Here is a 25,912-nt window from a genome sequence, read left to right as displayed (position 1 = left end):
CCATTTTTTATATTTCGATAAAAGTGGGCATATCGTTATTTTCATGGGGATAGACCATAGGCTATGGGATTATTTGGTATTCCTTACAGTCTTGGGCAATAAATAGTTACTAGTAACGCAGTTACGGTAAACTAGTTACTTTTTTCGGTAATTGTAACGTAACTAGTTACTTTTAATTTAAGGAACTTGTTTGTAACGGTAACAATGTACTTTTTACAGAGTAACTGTAATGGGAAATACCGTTAAGTTACTTTCCCATATCCTCTCACCTTCATCTTTCCACAGCACGGCTCCCCTACCAATTTAGGGGTGGAGGTCGCTTTAGAGAATTATCTACCCTGCAGAAGACCGATGTCAGCAGTCGTCTTTACCACAACTTAAGTTTACTTGTAAACTACATGTCGTAAGTCAATCATGTTGAACTGAACAACTTGCTAAATTCAAGTGTTTTTTTTTTCCGGCGTATATATATCCTTTTTGTCACTGAGCTTCTAGCTCGTTCTTGGTGTACCGTGGACTCACGACGCCAGTTTATATTCTCCTTCGTCCCGAGGCTGCGCAATAATCGTGTTTGACTGACGGCTAGAAAGCAGCAGAGCGCGAAACGGTTGAGAGGCACAAATACTGTGAACTAAGTAATTTTTCAAAACCTCTTTGAAACTAATTGTAAAAGGTTTACTCCAACTTAATACAACAATTATTAACAAAATCACATGGACGTTTTGCCTCCTATGCATGTGACATCCTCAGTATACACTGGCAACAAGAAAAAGAAAAGGAAAGAAAGAAAAAATTTGCGGAGATCGACCAGTGTCCCATACGTCCGTGTAAACCAGTAGGGGAATGTGGTTGTTGCATGTTATAGTCGGATACAACTTTAGAAGTCAGCGGCATTTTCTCCTCAAAGGCAGATGAACACAAGCCTGCACCAATGGCGCGCACTCGGGACGGACATCATGAGCGGGATGGCGGTGGCTTCGCCTTTGGAGAACATCGGCGCGTGCATGAGCGGGACTATTTCTTTTCTTTAGTCTCTCCTGACTTCTTAAGTTGTATCCGACTATAGTTACTATATATGCTACGACATGGCTCCTAAAGGTGCCATATACAGTAACTATATTGCAAGCCGACGCGTCGCGGCGAATGAACCGCGATTCCAGGAGTTCCTTCCCCTCACCTTCGTTCACGAGCCAGCGTCGTCACAGTGTTTACGTCAAAGCTATGCCCTGTTCTCCGGAAGTGTTAAACAAGCTCCATCTTAGAATGCGTTGCATGAGTTGCTTTAACAACATCCCGTTTGCCTTCTTTAAGCCTCGTTGATTCTTTCCTTCCCGTTTCGCCGATGCAAGTCGCGTCGCAATGCCCGCATCGGGCTTGTATATCACCCTACTCTGATCGTCTGCAGGTGTGCAATCTTTGGGTTTCGCGAACACATGCCCCAGAGTATAACGGGACTTAGAAACGGTTTGTATGCCCAGCGGACGCAAAGCTAACCGAACAGGGTCTGATACACCTTGAACATATATATGGAACAGACACAATGGACGTCGTCTTCATTCGTCACACACTCTCCGTTGCTATTTGCATGCGCTTCTGGGTGTCGTTAATAAACATCCTATGATACTGCTGTCGTTCTAGTGCATCAACCACATTTTCCATTTTGAGTATCAGAGGACATTTGTTATTATTATTTGCAAATAAATTCCCTTTTTCACCAACGGTGCATGAACAACAAAATTGATGCAACAAAATGAGGTGTACACAACAAATGCTTGTGTTTGGCCCCCTATTAGGTTTACTTCGTCTAGGGTTTTACCACGTGCAATTTTGACTGCCCGCATGCCTTCATACATATTTAATAAATGAATTCTATCGTTTGGTTTGTAATCTATTATTTATTTTATACAGTAACGGAAAAGTAGCGACGTTACTTCGTCACAGTAACTGCAACAAAGTAACGACGTTACTTGTCACAGTAAGTGTAACTGTAACAGGTTACTTTGGAAACTCTGTAACTGTAACTGTAACAGTACTTTAACAGAGCCAATGACTTCACCCATCAAGCACGTGTTTTTCAGACACCCCTCTCAATATCATTAAATTCCACTGATGGGCTTTTAAAAGTACGCCGCCCGCTTTCCCCGCCTGTAGTTGCCTTACCCACCATCTTCTGCAGCCCTTTGTGAGGGCTAGACGTGCCGCCCTTCTGCAGCCTTTCCAAGTGGCTTTCATACTCCACTCTTTTTTTTTGCCTTTGACGGCTCTCGCTCAGTAGACCCCCCCCCCCTTTTCCATTTTTTTTCTTTTTTTCTCTCCTTTTTCTTGCTTTTTTTTTTCCTTCTTTGCAGCTCCCCTTACTTCTGAGATGAGAGGCCTGAGCGCCGTTGCAAACTTTCTTGAAATGATGTGGCAAGGGCTACACTCCTCTCTCTAGTTTTCTCTTTCCAGGCAGCAATTACCAACAGCGACAAGCACCACCGCTAGACATGACGTCAACACTAACCCTTTAAAACTAACACGCCAAGGATGACAAGGTGCCTTCGATAAGATAGGTCCCCCTATGGAAACGTCGGCCAGCCTGTCTGAGGCACTTTCTCCTGTTTGAAACCTATCCCACTTTTTTGGCTTAGGTAACTGTAACACTGTTACATTTTACTGGTAACGTGCCCATGACTGATTGCTTACTGTGTACATGTGTGAATGTTGAACACGCAATGGCACTCTTTCAATAGTCTGCAAGTGGCTGGTCCACTAATACCTGTTCTTATTGCACCCTGATCCCTTCATTCAAGGATCGATCTCTTTAATATATGAATATAGACTTGCCTGAGGACATGTTTGGTACTCACTATCTGTGTGTAGTGAAAATCAACATTTCCTTGTGGTATCTATTATGCATGTATCAGCGATGAGAGCTGTTCATGGCACCGACACAGAGGACAGATTGCAGTACAAGATAGGAGCATACTTCCTGCAAGCCCGGGCAAGCCATAATGAGTGGTAGGCATTTCTTTTCATCACTAGATTGCGACAGTTTGGACACATAGCACCTATAGACCTTATGCAAAATCTGCTGCCATCTAGCGGCCGCTGTGTGCATTTCCGCCATGTTGAAGGCTAAGCGCGCTCCGCATGTAGACAAGGAGCGTACATATCAACGTGTGGCGGCTGATAAGAACGAAAATGCCAACATATTTTCGAGTGCTGTGTTGCTGAGATTGAGGAAATTGGGATGCTGAAAGAAGGTTTGCAGGAACCAAGCCTCCATGTTAGTACATTTCCTCGTGGCCGACGAGAATCAGCAGATCGTTCCGTTGCTTCGGTTACTGCTTACGACTAACGCCGTGTTTCCGTTCGCCGTTAATATATGTGGTATGTGACAGCATCGGCACTCATCAGAGAACACTCTTTCATGTCATGCCAGAACAAGAAAGTTTTCGCACCGTGTGCTTGCTGCAGGCACAAACCCACTTCGTGTACGAGCTTCAAAGCTGCATCGCGGCTACTCGCGCATGCCTGCGCTGCTGTTGATATTAGCTTGTTTATTAAATTGCGATAACAATTACATGTTAGACAGATAGCTCGTGCGCGTCATTGATTTGCAGCGGACGGACCGATTGTGCTGGAGCGTGTTGTTTGTAGTTTGTTTTCGATGGTGGAGTTTAACAAGGTAGCGTCTGGTGGGATGCTTTGCGTGCGTATTTCTTCACTATGCGTATTTTTCAAGCATTTCATGTGGTATCACTGCCAGGTTCAGACGGGTTGCCCGGATGTCCTGACCGCCCCCACCCCTTACTTTTTTTTGTTTAACTTATACCCCAGGAAGAGCAAATCAGGTTCTCCCAAAAGCTGATCCCCCCTTCGGAAAAATCCTCTGTACACTCCAGTTTGCTATGAAATGTTAACAGGTGCTTCAAGTGCGTGGTACTTTTCTTATGAAACTAAATAAAATGCTGTTCCGGGAAATGTGCTACATTCTACCGTGGGTGCGCTACCGCTGGTTACGCGCTGAGGCGGTTTCAGTCGGCGAAGCAAAACTGCCTTGCCGCAACGGGTTTAAATTGTAAAGCACCAGTAGGCCCCTAAAGCGACAATGTGAACACGAATATTCTTGGCGTTTCCTGTTATATAGGATCACATATCGGAAGGATATTCAATAAAATACCAGCTGATCGGCATCTACTTCTAGGAGACACTACACTTTTCATGTTCACTTTCCACGTGCATGAGATGCGCAATTTTCTGCATTTTAATCGCACGGTAATTCTGTACATAACATAGGTCGGATGACTACAACAGCGAAATAATATTATTTCAAAGATAAAAAGAGGACAACGTTTTATTTAAAATTAGATGGACACTACGTCGGCTCGACATAGGCTGTCCCTCATGAAATATGCTTTCAATTGGGTCAACTGCACTTTCTTACCGTCATCGCTGCGCCTAGCCGCGCTAAATAAAGCCTCTTCCCAACCATCCTACATTATACAAGCATGATATTCAGATAGCTAACAACGCTTTATTCGCTACACTGAAAACAGACAGGCCAATTTGTAACCTAGCGCAGAGCTTCATTATCGACGACGACAGGCCTGCACGTGACTCGCAGTGTCAAACTTGTACCTTCTTCTCGCTGTGAGGCGGTTCTTTACACGTAATAACCGTCAACGTAAAAACTAGGAAATGCCGGTAACGTGTACAGGCCCGCCTGACATTTTTATGCCCTGATTGCCGACTACCAAAGCGGATACAAGCAAGAAGTGATAGCGGCGACAGCAATAGAATTCGGGCACAAGCCTCCAACATGGCGCCGAATCGTTAGCTTCGTCAAACCTCCAACAGATGGCAGCAATTTTGCATAAGGTCTATTGATATACAGCATATACTGGCCTTTAGCTTAGGAGTGAGAAACGTACCTTCTGCACTTCAGTGCAATGCATATTATTTAGTTTGCATTCCTTGAACATGGAACGTCGAATAGTTTGTATTGTTGAGCTTGTAATCTTTGAACATGGGATGTCGCTAGAGCCAACGTTTTGAAACTTGGAGTTGTCTTCATAAAGGGAGCAACTGTTAATTCTTGATGTTGCCATCTTGATGAAGGCAAGTCTACTCGTACAAGAGTTGGCTGCAGTGACATACCGTTTGAAGATTTTTTTCGTCTCTTCAAGCCTCCTCCATCTTCCATCGAACATCTGTGTTGTTTGTGCTGCCATGAAACTGTGGTGCAGCTGCCATGAAAAAAAAAATTGGGCGTGCGCAGGCACAGCTCCATCGAAGAAAAATAATTATTTCTTTGTTAAAGATAGTGAAGGCACACTAATGCAATCTCAGCCAAGATTATTAATAGTTGCTGACTCAATTTTAATGTAGTAGTTTCGTTGCTGTGCATACGCACGATGAAACTCTCATCAAAAAGTGGGGAAGCAACCACACATGCTCCAGTGTTCAGCTAACCAGTCATCACTGCCTTTCTTTATGTTTCAGTCTTCCCTGAGCCTTTCTTTGATACACTGCCCCATTTGCTCCACATAATGCTTATCCCATCATCTGATAAACGATGCCTTCCTTACAGAGCACATAATGTGTCCTGTGATTCCTATTGCAGCCAGTGAGTGTCTGGGTTGCAACCTTTCATAGTTTAGCACGCTTATTTGAGGCCGTGAACACTATGCTGATGATTGCCCGAGCACCAACCGTTCTTATATTGTCGGATATCCCGTGCAGGTATGACATAGTGGCAAACATATTTTGGCCATCACGATTAGCCATTTCTTTGGCCTGGCAGCTGGAAGGTGTTTGTTTAGTAGGGCTTCTGCAGCCAATACAGCAAGGGGAGCAGGATATCCTGCTTGCATCCAGCGAGTTCTTGAAATCAAGCCTCGTCCACAAGAAATAGGAACATGATTATTTAGTACAATATGCAAGCACATAAGTTCTTAAATGTTTTAGATATGAGGATGACTGCGTCTTTCTTTATTAAATACCACAAAGGTTCTTTCGAATCTGAAGCCACTAACATATTAACACTGGCACATGATTACTAACACCCACTGGTGCTTACCCACGAGCATCCGGGCAAGGATTGTACCATATCAGGTTCCTGAATGTACAATTTCATTTGCATAAAAAGTGCATGAGCTAGTTATACGAACTGATGGGAAACAAGCCATTGCTGCCTCTTAGTTTCTCCCACTCAATAATGGTAGAAAGGTGCATTGTCTGACACTGCTTGGACAGTGGCGTAGCGAGGGGGTAGCAGACCGGGCCCATGCCCCCACTCGCCCTCTTCCCCGAAATGAATTTCTGCCTATGCCACTGTGGCTCGCTAACGCAGTAAAATTTCTGTTCCTATTACTTGTGGACAAGCCTTAATTTCCAAAGAACTCCCCTGACACAAGCAGGATATCCTGTTCACCTTGCTGTATCGTTTGCATATGCCCTACCCAGAAAACCACCTTCCAGTTGCCAAGCCAAAAAAAAAAAAAGCCAAATCTTGATGGCCGAAAAATGTTTGCCACGATGCCATATCTGCACGGAATATTCAACAATATAAAAACGGTTGGTGCTCGGAATCATCAGCATAATGTTCATGGCCTCAAATAAGCATGTTAAACTATGGAAAAGCAGCAACCCAGATACTCAGAGGAGAGGCTTGGCTGCAATAAGAATCACAGGACACGTTACGTGCCCTGCATATAAGGTACCGTTTATCAGATACTCCTATCATGGGGTAAGCATTATAGAGGGCAAATGGGGCAACATCTCAAGGAAAGATTCAGGGAACATTGCAACAATGTAAAGAAACGCAGCGATTGCCTGTTGCCAAACAGTAAAGAAACTATACTACATTGATTATTGAGTCAGCAAGTATTCATAATCTTGGCCGAGATTGCGTTAGTGTGTCATTACACTACTTGTCAAAGAAATAACTATTTTTCCTGGACGCAGCTGTGCCTGCGCATGTTGAAGTTTTTCTTTTTAAATTATAAATATGTGTGATCTGAGTCCAAAAAACACTTAAAAGATAGCGCCTATCTGTGTCCCTTCTTGTCCTGTCTTCACTACTCTCTGCAATAAACGTAATGGTTAAAAGGGAGCCGTTCGGCGACCTAACAGCTTGTCACTATTAGTGGGTTAGTAGGCCTTGAGGCGCTCCACGTTGACTATGTCGCGCCCTCGACGGCGCATGTCCAAAGCTGGTTCGATGGGTTCGATCAGGTAGTTGACCGGTGATGTGCGCTCGATGACCCGGTAGGGGCCTTCGTATTTCGGCAGTAGTTTTGAAGAGAGGCCAGTTGCAGTGGTAGGGACCGAGAGCCATACGAGCGCTCCGGCGACTAACGTGGACTCAGAAGTGGTGGTGCCACCGTGAAGGCTCTTCTGCCGCTCTTGTTCGTGCGTTGTAAAGGTCTTTGCAAGCTTGCGACACTCTTCAGCAAGCCTGGCTGTGTCAGAAATAGGCGCACACTCAGATGGATCCGGCTTGTAGGGTAGTATCGTGTCAATGGTGTGCGACGGGTGCCTTCCGTACAACAGGAAGAAGGGTGAAAAACCAGTAGTGTTCTGAGGGGCGGTATTATAGGCGTAGGTGACGAAGGGCAGAATGGCATCCCAATTTGTGTGATCGGCGGGCGACATACATTGAGAGCATGTCGCCGAGCGTGTGGTTAAAGTGTTCGGTTAGGCCATTCGTCTGCGGGTTGTAAGCAGTAGTTTTGCGGTGAACAGCATGGCACTCTTTGAGAATGGCTTCGACGACTTCCGACAAGAAGACACGGCCTCGATCGCTGAGAAGCTTCTAGGGTGGACCGTGACGCAGCATGAATCGGTGTAGCAGGAAGGAGGCAACATCGCACGCTGTAGCCGCTGTGAGGGCAGCGGTTTCGGCAGATCGCGTTAGATGGTCAACGGCGATGATGGCCCAACGGTTACCAGCCGAGGTCAGAGGAAGTGGTCCATACAAATCGATGCCCACGCGCCCAAACGGATGGTTAGGGCAAGGTAATGGTTGTAGACCGACTGGTGACACGTGCGTTGAAGGTTTTCGGTGTTGGCAATCGAGGCAGGAGCGGACGAACTTCTGCACGTAACGGTACATCCCTCGCCAGAAGTATCGTTGTCGAATGCGGTGGTAAGTTTTGGATACCCCAGAGTGCGCGCATTGCGGATCAGAGTGGAAGGACTCGCATATTTCAGCACGCAGACTTCGGGGTATCACAAGTAGCCACTGGCGGCCGTTGGCGTTGTAATTGCGTCGGTGCAGTAGGTTGTCACGAATGGCGAAATTGTGGGCTTGACGACGCAACGGGCGAGTGGTTGGTGTTGCCGACGGATCAGTGAGCAAGTCTATCAGCGAGGTGATCCATTTATCCTTGCGCTGCTCGGTAGTGATGGTGTGAACGTCGATGGAAGAACAGCAATGTGAGATACTGAGCAGGAGGCATTGGCGTCAGGCAAGGGGGAGCGCGAGAGGGCGTCGGCATCAGCATGCTGGCGTCCGTTGCGGTACAGCACGCGGATGTCGTAGTCTTGCAGGCAAAGTGCCCAGCGGGCGAGACGGCCCGAGGGATCCTTCAATGATGACAGCCAGCATAGTGCATGATGATCGGTGACGACATCAAATGGGCGACCATACAAATAATACATGAAAATTTACTACTTTGAAAATTATTAGAGAAATACAAATGCAGAGGTTCATTATTCACATAAAGGCCTATTCATACAGCAAATATGAACAAACTAAGATGTTCACAGAAGTAACCATAGCGTCCCAAATTTGACTAATTTTCACTAACGCAGCGTTTGTCGTGAATTTTTAAAAATGCATAATTTGCTCAGAATTCCATCAAATTATAAGAGCTATTTCTTCTTCACTTCTACTTATGCTAAATAGAAAGATATTTGTAATGTATAGCTTCAGTAGCTGCCAGCATGGTTGCGAATTTACGAAAACGCACTCTTCGTAAGATGGTCGTCGTCAACCGGCGACGCTCGTCGAATTTTCCTGTGTTGAAAAAAATTTTTATGTGAAAACAAATTGCGATTTCGTGCTGTGCAGTCATATGTGCACAACATACAAAATTATCAGGAAAATCGGAAACATCAAGTATACACCTTTTTTTTTATCTTTCGTGGAATCGACCATTGTATAATGATGTTATCTCTGTGAAAACACTTGGGTTCAGGTGATATCTTAAGTATCTGCGTGATTTCTAGAAAAGTTAGTCGTGAGTTCAGCACTGCTATGTGCTCTTTTCTTGAGTAGCTGTGCTATCCTGTCAAGATGTTTAACAAGTAACAACGCACTTGAATGTGGATTCTTCTTTGTGGCAAAAGAGCGCAGACAACGGGACGAAGAACATACAGGGCACAGAGCTGACTATCAACTGATTTCCTTATTGGAAAGTCTGAGAATCTGTAGGCAGGCGAGCAAAAATCGAAAAATGGCACAAATGCTATCAAGTGACTCGGCCGCCCGGCTTTTTTTTTTGGATAGGGTTTACAAGATGCGGCAGAAGCCGATTTCATTAAAACATAAACACAAGCAAAAAATGGCAAAAAAGAACAATGACATGGTGGTCAATACCAAACTGATTAAAACCGCTAAAAGTCTGACATTCATAAATCAACAAAAACGAAGAACCAGGGTCTGAAAAAAAAAAGGTTTTTAAGCAAGTGACAGCAAGGCTAGAAAACTGCAACCACTAACAATAAAACAGAAAACAAAACAAGAAAACAAAACATGTGACAACAAGCTTAGTGATCACAATTGAGGCTCATGGCAGCTAATTTCTTCGTCAAATAGTGCTAGTGATAGCGCGCTAACGCAAGCTGCTCCCCTTTTGTGAATTATGTGCGCCTCATAAATTTTGTGAGCACATTACTCCCGATATTTCATGAGAACTTGCACATTGTCAAGCAATGGGGAGCAGCCGCATGATGTACAATGCCAGGTTCCTGCCTGTTGTTGCTTTTAAAGATTTGGCATGTTCACGCATTTTGTAATTTATGCATCGTCCGGTTTGTCCTACATATGATTTTCTGCATGATAATGGAATGTCATAAATGACGTTCTTCACGCATTCAATGAAATGATTTCTGTGCTTCTTGTCACAGCAAAAGGATACTGTTTCATCCCTGTTAACTAGCCTGCATAGGGAGGCCAGATGGTTTGGGATGGAGCACAAAACTCTTATGCCTACTCTGCCTGCAGTCTTCTTCAACCTATGAGAGAAACCGTGAATGTAGGGAACGTCAGCCAAGGGAGAGCGAGTGTGCTTGTTTGGCCTGTTATTTCTGGTCGTTCTAAGAGTGACGAGCATCTTTTCAGCTAGGGAGCTCAAAAGAGCACTAGGGAACCCCGCGCTCCTCGAGCGTTCCACTTGAATCGTAAAAACTTGTTTCCGTCCACTGAGGGCATGATCGGATGAGGGCGTTTCTCATGGCAGAATAGCCTATTCCTGGAGTCATCCAGGAGTCATGCATGGAGTACCATTTGAGTAGCGAAAGGATGCTGTTATGCAACGTTACATCAAAGAAGCTGACCGAGCTAATTGGCCTGTATATGATAGCTGGCCTATCTATGACACCACAGCCCTCAGAAGTGCTGTATAGCGGTTTGTTTTCTTATGTTTTTGATCAAAGCAGCATTAAGCCAAGGCTATGGGGTTGGGCATTGAATACACGTGGATTATTCAAGTAAAATGGTAAAAATGATATCACTATTTCGAAACAGAAAGTCATCAATCATAAATTGCAGCATCTGTTGATGTGTTGCGCTAAGCTGTTCGCTTCAATGCCAAACTACATTTTCACACTCTCTCTTGCAGGTTTCAAATACAGCAACTGTACCACCACAACAGTGCAGCACAGGAGAGCCTATCGTCAGTGCCGCGTCGAGAAATTAAATAAAAAAGCACTTACTCCTGGAAACTTCTCGTATCATCTTATTGGTTTGTTTGTGATTATAAAACTGCACTTTCATGGGAATTGAATCAACTAGCCCCATTTATTGTCCCATTGAACTAAATAAATTGACAATGTAGAGCTTGTTTCCAAATGCCTGCATCATAGGCCTACAAGATTACTTATTGGCTTCAAAATACTCTTACATGTAAAGAACGCTGTTGATATAGTCATTGCTGGAAATGTTCTGCTGATATTTTTGTTACAATCCTCTAAAGCCTACACACTTTCGTATTGTTAACCACAAAAAGATTTATTGACCTGTGTGCAGCAAACATGCTGTTGCAGGCATAAGGCTGCAATACGCTGAAACTCATACATCAGAATTCTACACACTAACAGCAGCCAATTCCTTGTAGACCCTCATTAGGTGTGCATGAGAAAGCGCATTAGACTGGCAAAAGACAGTCTAATGATTCTGATGTCTAAAGACATTAGTCTCTTTATTGAAATACATTAATTTTTTTTTCTGTGAGATTAGCTGATGCATGCTCCTTGTGTTAAGTAAGATGCAATTTTTCTAGTTCATGAAGTTGACTGACGTTATCAAATGATGTAGCAAATTTTCATCAATAGTTGCTGCAAATAGCTAACATGCACGGTGGAAATTTGCTAACTTACAAATACTATTTTCCTGCATTTAGTAACTAAGTAATAACCGTCGTGGTAGTAATGTTACTAGCTTAGCTTACTACCTTCCAATAAGTAGTAACAGGAACTAGTAACTGTCATGGTAGTAAATTTACTAACTTTCTGTTACTACCTTTGGTATGTAATAGCTGCAGGTAGTAAATGACATGGTAGTAACTTTACTACCTTGCCGTTTACTACCTGCAGTTACTACTTAGGTAGTGAATGTTGTGACAGCAATTTACTACCTCAAAGTTAGTAAGTAGCACTACCTTTTCTTTTAAGAGTGTAGAATGATGTGTCCTTGTAGTTAATATTGTTTGGGACACAATTGCAAGGAAAGTGCACACGTTCAAAGCCAAATTGCTAAGGTAGCTTGCTAGAAAATAACAAGTGGACTGCCCCCTTATTTGTTTTGAAAGGATAAGTTCATGAGATTCAATTAGCTTAATCTAATCCAATAGCAGCTTTGAAAACCACTTCAGAGAAACTACTGCCGAGATCCTTTAGGGGGCCATTATGTGCACAGGTGCTGAAGTGGAACACGTGGAGGTTGAAAATTGAGCAATAAGAATATGGCATGTATTTAGGGTGATTTTATTTTTACCTTCGTTATTTTGTTCACACAATGCCCTATTACTCCAACAAGAGAGCATATAGGTGAAGAACCCTTGCAATGCATCCTATTGTATATGTAGTGATGCGTGTGCTCTGCAGGTGAGAAAGACAATGGGGACATCAATGAACATCAATGTCTAGTGGGTCTTTGGATTTTGCCGAAGACATCATGTTTGTCCATGATGAACCGGCAGTGCAACCACACACGGACATAGGAAAGAAGGCACATAACACAGTGCTGTGTTTCGTGTACCTTTCCTCTGTGTGTGGTTGTGCTGCTGGTTCATCATGAAGGACAACCAACTAGCCCAAGTTTCAGTCTTGCTAGACATGTTTGTGCCTGCTATTTTTTTTTGTGTCAACAAGCTGTCCTCCTACTCTTGTAGAACTTCTCACTGTCTTGTGTTTGCGTTGTAGCGTGACAATATTCTCTATATTTTCTCTCATGGCTCTACATTTCATTGTTCTGCTCAGTATGCAGCTGCGCAGCAGCATAACATGTCCTTCATTCACTTAGTGCACTAAATACTGGCATGGGTACTCGAAGAAATGGCACAAAATGTAACAACAATTAGCGGTGCAGATGGAACACCTAAATGCCACAGTTCTACAGTAATGGGTGAAGGGAAGGGCTTGAAGCAGAGAATGGAAATAAGGGACCCATGCATACATAATTAAGTGCCAGGCTGGCACAGTGATGGATTTGGACTCGATGCCTGACTAACTTATTGCAAATATATGTCTCAACACTGCAAGGGAAAGGTCATGTTTTGAAATGGTACCAGAAAAATAACAAATACATTTCAGGTCTCAACATTTAGTGAAGGACAAATCTTGTACTATATGCAAATACCCTTTATGTGGCACAATGTCTGACAGATGGTGTGCCGTGGTAACTGCCACGGAAGGGGGCTGCACGTAAGGATAATATGAAGAATTGATCGCTGGGCAAGTTGGTAATCCATGACTACAAAGAACTGCGCGAAATAAACTGGCACAAGGAAGACGCTTGTCCGTGCGTCTCCTTGTGCCAGTTTATTTCACGCAGTTCTTCGTAAAAAAGAATATAGCTGCACATTTAGACGTGTATGTCTGCATGCTTATGTGAGCGCTATATGAGCTGCTAATTCTGAAAAAAAGCTGCAACACTTGCGCTTGAACTACTACAGAATGTTATTGTGTATAGCTAGTGTTGGTACTGGCAATAATCTTGGATTCTCAAGCACAGTTTGTATTAGCTGCTGTACCAGCCAAAGCTAAGGATGTTGCATGACAGCTTATATTTAAATAAAGGTGCACGTAAAGCTACATGGTATGGAACAGGGGCGTAGCCAGGGGGGGGGGGGCATTGGAGGGCGTTCAACCCCCCCCCCCCCGAAAATTTTCAATTTGCTTGTGTATATATACACACAGACATGCAAACGCATGCACAAACATACATAAAGCATGGATGACTCCCCCCCACCCTGAAAAAAATTTCTGGCTACGCCCCGGTATTGAACATGAGGGAGGTTGACTGGGACACGTAAAGCTCAACATTTATGGGTGTGCTATTAGTGTGAAAGCGTGCTTTTTATTTGCAGCTGTTATTTGCAATTATGACACCTACTGAGTAAAAGAATTGTTCCTCTATATCTACTATTTAGTATTTTACGTTTGCATGTCGTGTCCCATGATCCGAATCAAGCAGGATGCTACTGACTGCACATTTTTAAGACAGGTGAACATTTATTCCTAGAAGTCAAGATTACTGCCCGAGTTCAGCCACTTCTAGCATTCTGCTAGTTTATACGTTTAAGCGTTGTTAAGCTCAAAGCATACTCGACTGGATGACGTGGAGTGAAGTAATACTGGCCCTTGTCGCTCCGATCACATCTCGTAGCCAAGGAAAGAATCACTTTCACTCGTCGACAATGGGTGGAATACGAAAACAACCTTCAACCTGCTATGTTTCCCAACACAGGGCCTCCACCAGATCGCTGTTCGGCGCTGATATGTGGTCAACTGAGGCATGTTATAGAGCTTAACGTTCATGAAGCTTCAAGGTGCAAAACAAGTGCATATTTAATTTGGGGTTATTATTTAGATTTAACAGCACCTATTAATATTAGAATGTTTCAAGTTAATCTTTGCATCATTCAGTATAATTGTTCACATGATCCTTCTGAATCCTTCAGGCCACTTCTGACTTTTGAAGAAATAGCATGGTTTTATCCTTGAAAGCTGGATCATATTGTGACTTCATTCGATTTCAAGCATTGCTATTTTTGATGCGACGCTTGGCAGGAAACATATGTTCTAACGGGTGATGCAAGCGATTTCATGCGTGCTCTTTCCGCGCCAGTCATGCACTATACGTTTCATCGTTTGTGGAAGCCAAGGGGAGCATCACTTCCAACTGTCAACAACGAACGAACCACGAGAACGAACAACCTCAGACCCGCCGTCCTCCCCAGCATGACAATCCCACGGCATCGCTCGTCCGCGCCGTCAGCCTCGAGCTCGGAGACTGCATTCTTTTTCTGCGAAGGCTCGTTGTTCTTTCGACTCAACAACAACGTTTCTTCATCGCCTATGCTACACTCGAGAGAGAAATGAGCGCGCCCGTTCTGAAAGCTGGTCCGTCGCCTCGTACGCGCTGCACTACACCAAACCCATCAGTTGCGCGAATAAGCGATTATGTGTTTTAATCCGATTCTCTGAGATGAACCTCTACATAATACTGTCCGTATAAACGCACCGACATCAACGCGATGCTCGCGAAGGACGTGGAGACTGTACTTCGCCAAGTAGAGATGAGATCAGCTGACTTCCACCGCCTGTACTGCGTCAAACATCGCAGAGAAAACTTTTCTTTGGCGGCTGGTTGCACATCAGGGCACGTTCGGCTGCTGTATGATGCCGGCAAATGGAAATGCACTCGGAAACGCATCGTTCATTGTTCACCTCTGTCTCCGTGCGGGATGCGCAAGCCGTCGGACGAGAAACATAATTCCACACACAAACTGACTGTGACTGCCCGCGAGGGTTCGTGCACACGTATACACGCGCATTATACGCGAACGATGCCTCTCATATATGCAAAATTATAGCGTTGTAGCCGATCGTAAAATCGTCCAAGATAACGTGAAGTGCATATATAAAGCCGCGGAAGTCCACCCAGATCGTGTGGTGCGGTGGCGTAGTGGTTACAGTGTCTGCTTGTCACGCGGTTGGCCTGGGTTCAAATCCCCGTGGTGGAGTGTGTGTGTGTTGATACATGGTTTGTGACTCTCTGTGCAGTGTTCTTGTGATGTGTAAATGCATATTCATGAGTTGAAAGGCTGAAGAGAACAAAAGAAAAAAAAAAGAGGAACACTGCACGATCAACTACAACGTAGAAGAATTTCTTTTTTTTTTCTAAAAATTTGCGAAAAGTACCGCATATATTTCGACCGCATATTGAGCCGTATATAAGCCGGACAGATTTGACCTGAAATACCGCTTAACCACATCGACGGTATGCGTTACTTTAAGCGGTCACTTTTAAACGGCCTTCTGGCAACGAGATGGCCGCGCATAGGGAAGAGCCGCATAAATTTAGGCCGCATAAGAAAGAGCCGCTTAGCCAGAGGCCGTATAAAGAAGGGCCGCATGAAAGAGCCGTATAAGTAGGCCGCTTAGAGAGCCATTTATAAGCGTCGAAAATTTGACCTACTTTCCGCCTTATATGCGTTGTTTTAAGCGGTCGTTTGCTAAGAGTGTACAATACAAACAGACGCTGCCACGTGTAAAGCTAGAACACATCAACAAAACCAAATAAAAAAAGAGAAAGACAATAGGCCTGCAGTATATATCTGGCGCGTTTTGTGTGGGCGCGCAGTGAGACAAGATGCATTTCCTTGGTCTTTACGAGTGGTTCTTCTTTTCTCTACGCTGAACATGTCCTGCATTACTCATTTCGTCTGTCTCCATACATCGTCCTCTCACTGCTCCCGTGTCATCTGGACATTTGTTCTGTCTTGTAAGATCGAGTGAAATGGGAGGTTTTTCTGCTCTTTGTTTACGTCCGCGTTCACAAGAGGTGAAGCGAAGACTCACAACAAGAAGATTAAAAAAAAAGGCAATGGAGCGTTCGTTCGAGTGAGAAGAGAGGATAGTCGGCACTGCCATGGTGCAGGTCATAGACACTCTCATATGCCCTAGCTGTCACGAGCGCGGCTGCAGCAGATGTCTGCACGGTAGGGATAAGGGAGCAAGAATGCGGGATGGTAAAAGCGCCATGGGAGAGCCCGTCTAGTCAGGATATCAGGGGCTACTACCGAATGCCCATCTCCTACTGAGGATTGCCCTGTACTAAAAAAATGCTCCTCGCAAAAAAGAACGAGAAACAACAAACAATTCTAACAAATCGTGGAAAACGTCAGCTTTTGAGCTAGGGGCACCGCCAGAGGGAAGAATAATAAAATGACAGAGCCTGCGAAAACAAAAATAAAATAAAATGAAGAACATGCATCCCGGCACACGGTAGGAAAGAAAATACGAGTCGGCATGGAGGCACTACAGACTCGAAGAAAGCTGCTTCTCCTTACAGATTGCGGCACTTCTCAGGTTCCGCAGCTGCGGTGATTCCGAAAGAAGAAAAGAAAATGGCTCGTCCCGGATATTCGGTCTACGGTGCCGCGCAATGAGCGCCTCGACGACAGTGGGCAGGTTATAAGAAACGGTCAGTCATCTGTCTGCGGGCCATTGTATTAAAAACGACTCTGACTGCTCACCGCGGAGATTGCTTTTTTTTTTTAATACGGGCTATGACATCTGTCTTTCTCCCATTCTCGTCCATGTTTATGAGTATTACTCTTCTTGAAGAGAGCCATGGTTTGTATTTTCATCATCTTAAAATGGCGGCGGAGTGAGACTGGTTCCTTTTGCAGCGTCGTTCAACGTCGTCATCAGCATCATTTTTCTATGGCTCGTATTTGCTTAGAAATAAAAGAAGAGTAAATAACCGATCCGTTTTCACAAAAGAAGTGCAGATGGGAGAGAGGCGTTTCATTCTGCACGATGTATTGCTCCGCTGTGATGGAACGCGTCGTCAGGGTGAGGCATAAGCACTTTGAGCAATGTGAGCGGATATGGTTAGTCAAGTTACTTTTAGAGAAGCGGCTCTGTCTCTGTTTGTGTTTTTTTGCTGCATCCGGTCAATAGTACACACCTCAAGTGAAGTATTACGGCTCGTATTCTCACATTGAGAGATTAAGAAAAGCAAAAGCCTTTTCTGCTGCTACTGAACTGTAACATACACAGAAAGTGAAATTGCTTGCAAGCGTTTATTTAGCAGGCTGCGCTTTTATTCCTTGGTTAACTTAGCTTTTCCGCAAATTGCTAACACATTGTACCTGAAACCCTCTTGTTGCATATAAATCAACATTTCATAGTAAGGTTATGATTTCTACGCGCAAGAAGTTAAATAAGCCGATGTCATCACTCTCGTGCATTATTGTAAATCATTACTCTTCCTATAACAGCAATTTCAATTCTTCTTTTTGTACCCTCAAGTCTGATTCAGAAATAAGGGCATTCGTTAAAAAAGAGAGAAAGATTCTCGTGCGTGGTAACAGTCGCTACAGTTGATTATCACGTGTTTAAGATGAATGTCTGCGCATATTAGGCTTTAAAATCGTGCGTGGAATGACATCTATATTACTCGCATGCACTGAGCGAAGGCATCTCAAAGACGGTGCCGTAGCACGTTATCAGCCCTCCAACATCCCGCACACCAGTCGTTTGGCTTTTTAAAAATCGTCTACCGAAAACACTATTTCGATTTTTCTAAAAAAAAATGCAAAGTTTCGTGACTTACTTGTCTACTCCCTGTTCGGGCACTTCCCTCTCACAAACTGACTGGCGGTGGCCGAGACTCGCCCTAATTTTATCTCGCCGCTTGCACGCACCCGTACTTCACTGTTTCTGTTCCAATTATCCATCGCCTCCCTCCTTCACTCGTCTGAACTACACCGCCCCCGTTTCGATTTTACCGGACAACTTCTCCGTGCTGTGAGCTCGCGTGCACGTGACTTCTTCCAGGCACGTGTCGCAGGCACCCTTCGGCGTGCCGCCATGTGCTCTCCCACGCAAGCTCGCTCAGCGACGGCAATGGAGCACCCTCGGCGCTTTTCGTACCACGCATGCCTGCCCTCTTTGTCCGCGCCCACCATCCATCCTGCTGTGGACTACGAGGCACGCAATAGCCGCCCGCCATTACGCACGCCACGCGGACGTTAATTTTAAAAGAGCACCCTGGTGCGCGCGTGCTCGGGCACTCCGTCGCGTGCGTGAGGCGACGGCGCCCAGAAAAGAGGGTCGTCTCCTCCCAGCGCTCGCTCGCCTGGTGCTCAAGAATCGCCGAAGAGGGTTGCAGGGTGCTAGGGTTCTGGTGCGGAGAAGTTGAACAGGATGAATAGAGGTCGACGTGCGGCCCCGATGTGCTGCTGACGGGGCTACGCCGTGTTGAAGCGGAGCGAAGGCTTTGCTCAATAGCGATGCCGCACAATCCGAGCCCTCTTATACCTCTCGCTTGACGTTTGATTCTTGTTTTTCTAGGAGCACCGAGGTCGTGGAAGTGACACCCGTCTTATGGGATTTCAAAAGCGAATGAATATAGGACGTTGTGAAGTGCCGTAATTCAGCGCTCGTAAAAATCTAAGCCGTAGGCACGTATCTTACTCTATATCTCCTCCTGATGATTTTCGGGGCAAGAAAAGTAATGTCCTAGCCATTTAGTCCGCGTGCAATATTGAATGTAACAGAAATTCAACTTGCGATAAAAAAAACTAAGCTTGATACGTTTAGAACAAGCCTCTTTCGTGAGGCTCACTTCGACGCATATTCGTTACTCACTTTATTTGCTGGGCCTTAATACTTAGTAGTCAGAATTTGCACGTTTTTTTCGTTAGCATAGCGCAGCTTTTGGGGAAGAAAAAACAAATCTAAACAGATTGCTCGGTTTAGTCATTCGCTTGTAAAGCTTTTTTTGTTTTCTAAACACCACGCTTACTGATGAGGCCAGGTTATTTGAATTTGAAATAAGGCTGGATATTGAGTCCTCTTTCGTTATTTTTCAGCTCTTTTTGAATCTATCTTCAACACAACATTTCTTCTCCACTGCAGGCCGAACATATCTGAGGTACGTTATTTTTAATTAGTAATCTGCGAATTAAGGCTTGCAGACGTGACCTATGTGCAAGCCTTTTTTCAAATCAAATAATTGCAGTTATTTGTGTGAACTAACAACTACATAGATATTGTACGTCGTTGCTTTCCTCCTATCTTTGCATGTACCACATAACCTGCACGTACACATACGGAACAGTTTACCTGTTTAAGCCTCTCTGCATTCTTTCCTTCTCCGCTTCAAATGATCAAGTTACCAAAACACGACATGGGCAAAGGTTGAATGATACAGTGACTAAACATTTCTGGCATCTAGGTCGATAATAGGGGAGCGAACAACTACAACTAACAACAAATGTAATACGGTAAATGAAATAAATATTCATTTAGTGTGGCATCTAGTTTGAAAGCCATGATTACAAGATTGACGGCTTCTCGATGGCTTCCTATTAGCGCCTGTGAAGCAAATACATCACATATATTACCGGCTGTCCCCATGACATTCATTCGAAAGGATAACTATAGTAATGTATGTAATGCATCTTGATGAAATATATTGGTAGGGGACGTATATCAGGCCCAAATTGTAATCTATATGTATGGTTGCATGTGTGCGAGTCAGCAGTGTATTTGCGCGAACTCCCCTCCTACTTACGTCAGCCTATACGAAGGGGTTCTTTTTTACATTTATTTCAATGTAACGCAGTGCTGCAAGAAAGTTGCGCTGCACCGTACCCTTCTTTTTATGTGCTATGCAACAAAAATAAAGAAAGAAGAGATGTCGGTTTCGTTTCTCGCATTGTTTTCTTGGGGCTCAAGACTTCAAAAAAGAAACACAACTCAGTCAATAGCCACGGCTCTCTTTGAGGCTAGAAAAGAAAAGATGTAAATAGTCGATCATTTCCTATGAATGCATGAGGAAAAGTATAGGCTAGTGCTCTAGAGCTTGCCAAACTGCATTTCTAGGAACATAACAGCTGCGACTGAAACGACTCCATCTGTTCGAAAATGAGCTAAAACATTTCACTGGAAGATGGGAGTAGATAGGATAAGGTTTATCACAAATGCCCGCCATTGTGCTGAGCTCGGAGAAGCGTTCCCTTTTGCTCAGGGTGTATTGCTCTCCCGGAAGCTCATCTGAAGACGAGTAGGAATGCGAAGCCGTTACACCCAGCTGTTTCTTTTTCTTTGATAGAAGCCAAGCAGGAAATAAGAACGAAGTAGTTCCCGGTACTCTCCGTTGATCTGGGCTTCATTTCAATGGGTGAGAAGGCTAAAAAGCAGTAATTGTACGCATGATGCATTTTTCAATTAGATTGATTATTTTTTTAGCGAAGCACCAGTTCGCTCGCGCCTGAGGATCTCACGAGCTTCACTCAATTTTCGTGCGCACTTTCTTTCGATGCAATTTATTCTTGTCTAACATACACCAGTTCCTTACCGCTTTTGTGGTGTAATCTCCAAGGCAGGGCAATAAAATGCTACGTCTCAAACAGAGGCTACAATCGCGTGCACTGCCACTGAGAACTGGCGTTGGAACTATGTGCTCAGAAATGGAAAGGTAAGCTAAAATCCCGGGTAGAAAGGACTCGAAAAGCTAACCAAAAGAAGGAAAATAAAAGAAAGTAGGGCAGGCGTAGCAACTTTTGTCTAACAAAAAAACATACGCAAGAAGGTATAGCGTGTATTTTTCGACAAAATGCGCTGTCCCCGTGCGCACTGATGCATAAAGAAAGCGTTTGCTTCTGCATTCGCAAAGAAAACAGAATGAGTCGAGAGAACGCAAACGGTTTTTGCGTTTTGCTACGAGGCCTGCGTAGTGCCCAATTTCCGTTTCAGAATGGCGCTTCTGAGTCGCATCTTACAACCCATTTGTCTTCCTCACTAAATGCCATTGTTGTTTTTCTCCTGCGCTGCTTTTCATGGTACCCTTCCTCCTACGAGATGCAAAGCAACATCTATCGGCCTGCGTAGTTCGTAGGTCACCCATAGATTTTTGCGTTTTCTTGTGAGTCGTTTATTTTCCTTCTTACACCTTCTCCGTTTTACGTTCTCAAGAAAGAGCTTACACGTGCGTGCATGTTCGGCGAGCGCGTCTTGCATTCCCGAGCGTGCGAACACATCTGTCTCGATGCATTTTTTATCCTGCTCGTGCCTTCCCTGAACTCACCGCGTTTGCTTCATCGTATTGTCCGCTCACATTGAGCTCGAGCATCTCTCTAGTGCGTTGGCTTTGTCCTGCGTTGAACGACGACCATCAGACGGAGCGCGTCGATCTCGTTGCTTATTTCTGGCGTTACGTTGACGTGAGAACTATGATTTCGGAGTCATTTTGCCGTCGCTGATGACCTGCGTTTATTGTGACGTCCGTTCGCCTATGCGCGAATAGTGCGTTTGTGGGCTTGATTAATGGATCGTGAATGCAATTTTTACCTTAATTTTCACAGTTTGTTTTTCTTTTGAGAAGTAGAGTATCATTCGGCTTAGGCAACGTAAACAAGCCCAGAATAAATCACCCTGATTTTTAGCAATTTTTACTCTACTATATATAAGAGAGCTGCATGCAAGTGCTCCTGAAGATTAAAACACGCCATAGAAAATTCAATATTTTCTATGGTGGCCGCTGGACACGCCTCATATGTAACGCTTGCACGGCAGGGATGCGGTGACACATCCTGTTAACAAGGTACGATATGCTCCCGTGGAGAAATTCTTATGTGCTGCCGTAGAGAAAATGCTCCCGCGGAGAAATTGTACGACCAGGTGCGTGTTGTGTTCGCCCACATGCGAGTGGCTTCCTTATTCCAGGTAACCATGGTTTGCGGCCGATGCCCGAACCATGTCCACCAGCCGGAATCAGTCCTTAGTGTTTTGTGACGTAAGCAACGCCTCTCAGTGGTCTTCGGGATTTAGCTGTCGCTCTGTTCGTCTTTGGTTGGGATACTGGCGGCTATGGCTGGGAGCTGTTTCAGCTCTCCAGGTAGAAATTACGTGTGTAATAACGAATACTGCTAATTAAATGTGCGCTAAAATATAGGACAACGGGCGCACAGCCCCCAAATAAAAGGGAAGCAAAGTGTGAGACACAATTGCACAAGAAGAACGTGAGGCAGACGGTTTCATCGGCGGACGTGGTACACTGCCGTAGCACATATACACGTGATCGTGCTCCAACGATTGTTATATATCCGAATTCTTTTCACGGCCGAGACTTTTTTTTTCTCTTTGGCGTGCCGCGCCCCCGTCGGTGGCTCTGTTCCCGACCAGCCGAGGCGAGCAGATTAGCGAGCTGGAACAACAAATGACGGACCTCCGCCGGGGTCGCGTCTACAGCGGCCAGATTACACATCCCTGTGCTCTCGCTGCTTCTTTCGTCTTCTCCTTCCTTCTCATGGTCATCCACGTCCTCCGCTTCTCATTGTGCTTGCGCTTTACCAAATGCCTTCTCTACCTTTGGCATGGGTACCGCATTGTGTTGTCGAAACCAAAGCCGCTACTTCGCTCTCCCTCTTTCCCACTCTTCGCCCACCGCGGCCCTCTGACAGTGAGCTGCTAAGGAAATGATTTATGTGGACCAACGCCGGTATCCGAGCGTCGCCTCCCAGCACCTCTTTCTTCTTGGGAGCGTTCATTTGTTTTTATCATTATTTTTTTTCGCCCCGTGCAGTGGCGGTGGTCGGGCGCGAGCACGTGTTTCTGCCTCGGCACAGCAACGCTTTAGCGAAGCCTTCACGGCTGCTCCCGCTGTGAGATACGCATGGTCGTCCTCCTCCTATCTGGTGGCACATAACGCTTTCGATACTGCGTGGCTGTTCAAAAAAAAAGTCAGTCTTTGCAAGCGACGTGAATGTACACTGCCTTTGTTAAGGAGCCGTAAGGTTTCTTCTTAGCGCTCGCTGATTGAGAAATTGGCGAATACAAAATAAACTGCAGCCCTACCTTGCAATCTTTTGCAGTTTTTTTTTCATTCATTCATTTTTTATTTCAACATCAGATTTTGACAAATACAGATGTTGAGGGCCGTGAGCTAAAAGCCACAAAACGGCTTGACGAGGCCCGGTCCCTTGAACTTGGCACCGACAGAAAAGCACATGTACACAGAAAAGCAATAAATATACTGTCTTCCTTTTACCCCCACAGATACAAAGAAAAACAAACAAAAAGAAACAAATTAATGAATTGTTACATAAAAATACGCATGTTTTCACATACGTAATGCATTGTATATGAGAAATGCATCTTAACATAAAATGTGACAATATTTTATTACATTGCAGCACGTAGAATGTAAACCTGCTGTAGAACATATGTTGTCATAATATGCACAAAAAGTAGAAGTTTATAACGCATAAAAAATGCAAACAATCAAAACAATCAAAACGGCAAAAGCGAAATGTTTATAAACGAAATGTTTGTAAGCTTATTTCTCGTGAGCAAGAAAGAGAAACGCACACGCTAATGAGAATTGTAACATTTAACATTGGTAACAAATTGGTAACATTCGTAAATGGGCGCAGGTCAGCTGATGGTATAGAAGATAGATGTAAGGCGGTTTTTCTAAGCCTGGAGCTCGTTGAAGAATCTAGAAGATCCAGACGACCAACAGTTTATTTTGTCAAGATAGTGGCTACTCAACTACTTAACGTGACGTATACTGCAGCTGCGGCCTTTTTAAGTGTTTACGTAATGTCTAACATTTTATCGGGTAGAGCGTGCACGCACGCACATATAAACCCATAAGATTTCACATTTTACATGCCAGTGTTCTTTTGCAGTTTTGTTACCAAGTCACTTAGCAGGTCAGTTTGGCAGGTCAGTTAATGGGTGATTCGAAATTAAGCGAGAAAATAATGCATAGTTTTAGCTTTGTTGAGAACGTAGCGGACTGTCGCACAACTATATCAGGGCATGGGATAAGTTGCCTATACTTAGTGGTATGTATACTTAGAGGTCATAAGATGAGCGGAGTACGCGACACACACAGAGCCTTTCCATAACAAGTATCGTATATGCTGCCATGGCTCAACAGGTACGGCATTGTGAGGCAGAACGTTGTCAGGCAGAATGCGGGAATAACTCTAAACCACCGCTTCCACACTATTGCGCAGGAGAATGTGGAAACGCCGAGAACTGCGATTTCCCGCATAACTAGCTAAACAGATTAGCATAGTCCGTACGTATGTCACGGTCATAGAACGTAGCTTAGGCCGGTCAGAACCGGAAGACTCATGTACGCCATAGCCTAAGTGTGCCTTCCCGACGTTAAACCAGGTTTTCATCTCCAGCATGTCATTAAAATTTGCATCTCTCCATCTCTCAGTCGTTAAACTTGCACTTAGGGAAGCCAAGATTCGCAGTTGGCGCGATTCGTTATATAGGCGGAATGAAAAATAAGATGATGTCGGCGAGAATAACTGATAAACTGATGAACCTAGACAGGAAGAAAATTGTTGGGCTCCTCTACGTTGACGGAGTCGACGTACGCAAAACAACTTCGCCGTTTAGAATACACGTATTATTATGTCCGCCAAGCAGCAGCCTGAGTCACTTAGAAAACACGTTCTCCTGAGAATTCGACCACTTCGGAGCACCGCGTTGTTACGGTCTGATAAATTCCTCGGTAGAAACGATGTTTCAAGTACTTAAGGACACTGAATGTATACTCACGGTAATGGCAGCGTCGTTGTACAATAAACTCTTCGTTGTGGCTACTTTCCTCATTCAGCACCATCATGATAGAAAGATAGTGCTCAGAGTGCTGCTGTGATTGAGAATATTTGCTTTCGGCTTCTGTACTTTAATCTTCTCCGGAATGGCCTCTGGAGCTGCGTTGACCTAGCGGAAAATGAGCTGATATATGCACCCATTTCCCAGATATGGACCGGATCGCTGGCAATTCCTGCTGTCTGTTCTTATTCACGTTCGAAACTTCTTCATTTCGCGTTTATGAAGCTGCTTTGAGGTGCCTTGTTATCTCGGAGAATGAATGTCTCTTAATGGTCTTCTATGACGTCTGAATCTTGGTCACTACGCATTAGGGGTGATTTAAACAATTTATGGCTTTTTTGTTCAACTGAAGCAAAGCTCCAAAGAACCATCTACCCAGATGAAGTGAATGGAGGAGACATTCACTTTAATCAGGCTGCTTGGGAGCTTGGTGCACGAAGTGCATTTTCTGCATCCTCTTTATTTGCATGCCACTGTAATTCAATGGTTAGTGTGATTGGCGGCACGTACTAACTGATCACCGTTTGAAAATGCCTAGGAAATAACTTCGCTCCAAAAAGGACTGACGCTTCTAATGCACCAAGCTTTGCATTTATCAGAAGTCTTTTTTGTAAGCAGGTTGCCTTCTCTATCGCGTCTGCACGGTGCCTGTTCCTGTGAACCACTACAACATGTGAACAAACCATTTATGAATGCAGGCCAAGATCAGCAGAAAAGTTTGGTCTCTATATCACATTTTTATGCGTCTTTACAGCCCAAAGCGTGCCTCAAGAGGCATGGTTTCACCGAACTCTTTGCTGTTTCACCCTATCTCAGC

General features: G+C 44.5%; 1 long non-coding RNA gene across 2 annotated transcripts in view; it reads left to right on the top strand.

Annotated features, from left to right (window-relative positions):
* LOC125758453 (uncharacterized) overlaps positions 1-10,922 on the top strand; it is a 26,930-nt gene extending 16,008 nt beyond the window's left edge. Inside the window, exons 2-3 of one of the 2 annotated variants that reach the window (XR_007416085.1) lie at positions 2,907-3,000; positions 10,833-10,922. This is a non-coding gene — a long non-coding RNA (uncharacterized LOC125758453). The remainder of the gene's footprint in view (positions 1-2,906; positions 3,001-10,832) is intronic. The other variant, XR_007416086.1, reaches the window with a different exon arrangement.
* The last annotated feature ends 14,990 nt before the right edge of the window (positions 10,923-25,912 follow it).

This window comes from Rhipicephalus sanguineus, chromosome 5 (assembly GCF_013339695.2).
Source record: "Rhipicephalus sanguineus isolate Rsan-2018 chromosome 5, BIME_Rsan_1.4, whole genome shotgun sequence".
Taxonomy (NCBI): Eukaryota; Metazoa; Arthropoda; class Arachnida; order Ixodida; family Ixodidae; genus Rhipicephalus; species Rhipicephalus sanguineus.
The sequence above is the reverse complement of the archived record's forward strand: the minus strand, read 5'-3'. Positions and strand labels throughout refer to the sequence as shown.